Below are 3,608 nucleotides of genomic sequence, written 5' to 3' on the forward strand. Positions count from 1 at the left end.
TGAGTGACAATGGTATGAAAAACATCATCGTAGAAGGGAAGACGATAAGTAAACGGGATAATGAAATCCATAGTTCAAGATTTTTCCACAATTTTTTGTTTTCATTTTAATTTTCCACAACTTTATTGTTACGTAGCTCAATGAGTCGTCTCCTTTCTATCTAGGGCTGTATAAAGGGTTTTTTTCCAACTAGTTACTAAATTGCCGATGAATGTGTAGAAGAATGCAGTGAAACACGTGCCACGTACCAAAGAAAGTGTAGAAAACACAAAATATGATCTAACTATTAATATTCATAATTTCCAAAAAGGTAATCTGTTATAAATGTTATTAAGGGAGAGGAGAAGTAAAGGATTGAGAAAGACTCAAGGGGAGGGTAGAAATAGCGTGGAGCTGCAAAATGGTTTATTTCAAGAAAGATTTTGGGTCGCTTGGAAAACCTCACTTCGAAAAACCGCCTATACCGGTAGACTGCCGTCAAAAGGCGAGGAAGATATTCGATTAAGGGTTTCAAAAGCGATGATATTCTTTAGTTTTCTCTAAATAGGATTTAAAAATAAATGGAGATGATTTCTTAAGACAGTGGGGTGCATTAAACTACGCCAAAGAGATAATGATGGGTTTATGGAAGAAAGAGAGGGAGGGTGTAATAAAATGGGGGCGTCAGAAAACTATGCGTTCACTTGAAAAGAGGAATAATGCGATGGATGTCGGGCAAATTGAGTGAAGGCGTTCGGAGTTGTATTCTAGAAATCCACGACGACCGACCGTTGAGTGACGTTTTACTGGACCCCGTTGTGTAGCCTAACTCATCCAATTGGTACGCTTCCCATTATACTAAGAAGGCAGATTCCCACTCTCATCCATTTGCTCGCGTAGGAACCTTTGTGTAGGCCTTCCTTGTGTAGATTGTAGGGTTGTCGTTCCCTCTTTATCCCTTCCGTTTCCCTCCGCCCACGAACGACTATTCCTCAACACGCAATGGTTTCACTTTCGGGTCGCATTGTCCTCTTTCGTCCTCGGTTGGACTCGATCCTCACTTACCCTTCACTGGTTCTCTCCCACCGCCGTCGCCTCTTCCACCGTCCATCAGGCCACACTTCCCTTCCCAAACTTTTCCCTCACTCCCGGACACGATTCTGCGGACCGGAATAAATCTACATCTGAACACAACCCCTCAAGTCGTGGCGTGTGGGTGGTAGTAATACACACATGCACATGTGGATAGAGGATTAGCGATACTAACAACAGAGAATACAGGGAGGAATTAGAAATGGGAGTGGTGAATGAAAGTCAGTGGTGAAATGGACGGCAGGAAAGGCACACGAATTGCTGGGCATGTTGGGGAAAGTGAGAAGGTTATTAATAGAAATTTTAAAGAGGCCATTTTTTTAATTATTGATTGACAAATTTAGCATCAATAATTTACGAGTTGATTAGTTAACCGCGACATCGTGAAATGAGTGCAAAAAAACGTATAACACAAACAAATTCTGAACCGATTTCCTTCATGCTTTTCATGCACGCATATCAGAATAATATGCGTATCCGCCTTTAAAAAAAACTCAAGATTCATTTAAACCGGTTGTGGGGAAATGTAATGCGAAAGTTATGAGAGGCATTATTTCATTGAAGTACGCCCCCATTCGGATTTCGCCCCGAGTCTTTGGTATCCCATGAATAAAAAATAATTAGATAGAGTTCTGGGAAAATCCACTGAATCCGTCAGAAATTGTAACTACAAGAAGATGGGCTCGACGAGTCTTCTAGAGGAGTTAGGCTGGAAGTCGCTTGAGGCGCGGAAAAAACGAGTGAGATTTTAACTTTTAGTAAGGTTCAAAATGCTTGAAATAAAATATGGCACAAATGGCATTATTATAGCTCAACATTATTCGGGCAGGTTAGACCGCAAAGATAAGAAGCGGGAGATAGACACAAGGGCAGATAGATCTAAATTAATCTTTCCTCGGGCAATCAGGAATCATGAGAGCAACAAAATCGAGGTCAACGTTGTTTCTAGCGAGAGCCAGATTAAAACGCTGCGCACAAATCTAATGCATTAGTTGGTGTAATTGCTGGTGTATATCAGCTGATTGTACATGTAGTTACATGTGTGTAAGTTAGAATAAGTTTTCCATGAATGCATATCTCTGTGTGTTTGTTCATTAGTATGTTTTCGTCAGCATTAACGGCATGTCGATTTTAGAGCTACATTTATCTAAATAAACACAATACCCGACAAACCGCCACAAGGGCGTGTGGCAGGGGGTGTTAGGATACTACTCGTAAAACAGTTATGTTCAGCCATAATAGCCAAGGCTTCGAGTTACAGCAATGCACAGCTTTAAGATCCACTGAGCACCTACCCTACCCGTTCGACAATTGACAAAAATTTTCACGGCATTGGTAAAATCCTATTTGGCATTTTATGTAACATTATTATTTAGTTTGTATAGGCTTTGAAGAAGGAATTGTAGGGAAAATGAAGAACATGCAAACCTAGGCGTAATAAAAAAGAAGGCACCGGCGAGATTCGAACTCACGATCTCCTGTTTACTAGACAGGCGCTTTAACCAACTAAGCCACGGCGCCTGGTGAAGACAAGAGCCGGAGTATGCAGTCAATTATTTCTTGAAGAGGTTTACCAATAATTGTGTACTTCATACATCAGTAAACATTCAAACACTTGTACTTTAAAATTTGTAAATCCGTCATTGCACTATAATAATACACTAAAGTCCGCTTTGCGAAAACCATTGCTCAACTTCACACACATCCTTCCTTCATCCCTTCCAACATTCCTATTCCTTTCTGCTTATAACTCGCTTTACCTCTTACTCAATATTATACTTTTTATCATTGTCTCCTTAAGTCTATGGTCACTCGATATGCCGTGTACCCATTTTTAATCCCTTATGTTTTGTATGCCTTGAATATATTTTAAGCGAATATGCGATAGAGGGGAGAAGGCAAGGTAAGCGAGGTAGGGGGAAGAACAGGATAGACCCGTTCAACGGAATGAAGGGAGGGTGGAAGCATAGTATCGATTGCTTCCGTATAACGTGGGATTAAATAATGCAAAGTTGTATTATTAGGCAGGGTTAAGCAATTTAGGGTTGTGAAGTATTTGTTCGTTTAAAACCTACCAAATAATAATAATGCATGCCAATCATATTCGAATACTGAGTGTAACCGTTTGTTTAAAAGTTATTAATATATTAGGCCTCTTGAGGGAAGTAGTTAAAAAAACTGCAGACTTCAACAGAAGTAATTAGGGATTATTTACCGTTCATGGTGGTTCTGCAAGCACGGAGATAAAAATTATCCGAGTCAGCCTTCTAGGATATACAGGTATGCATACCAGTATATTTTCTTGGCGCATGGTTGTTGCATGGGGAGCAAACTGTGCGGGCATTTAAAGCGAGAACAGCGGATGATGGAACATTAGTGGGAAGTGCCGCTGTCATGGTTTTAGTCCCCGGTGCCCCATCGCAGCTAATACATTGGGGCGCGAAGAGACCTTCTACGATTCTTTGCTACAGAATTGGTATAATTCCAAGGGGAAATACTGTTTACGAAATAAGAAATTAAAAAGGTCAAGTAAATGA

The 3,608-nt window shown here is 40.4% G+C and overlaps 1 non-coding gene across 1 annotated transcript; it reads right to left on the reverse strand.

The window, feature by feature from the left end:
- Nucleotides 1-2,518: 2,518 nt before the first annotated feature.
- On the reverse strand, nt 2,519-2,592 carry TRNAT-AGU (transfer RNA threonine (anticodon AGU)). Its single transcript has one exon. It is a non-coding gene; the product is annotated as a tRNA-Thr (tRNA).
- Between the last annotated feature and the right edge of the window lie 1,016 nt (nt 2,593-3,608).

Source organism: Hetaerina americana, unplaced genomic scaffold, assembly GCF_022747635.1.
Source record: "Hetaerina americana unplaced genomic scaffold, ioHetAmer1.1.p SCAF_11, whole genome shotgun sequence".
NCBI lineage: Eukaryota > Metazoa > Arthropoda > Insecta > Odonata > Calopterygidae > Hetaerina > Hetaerina americana.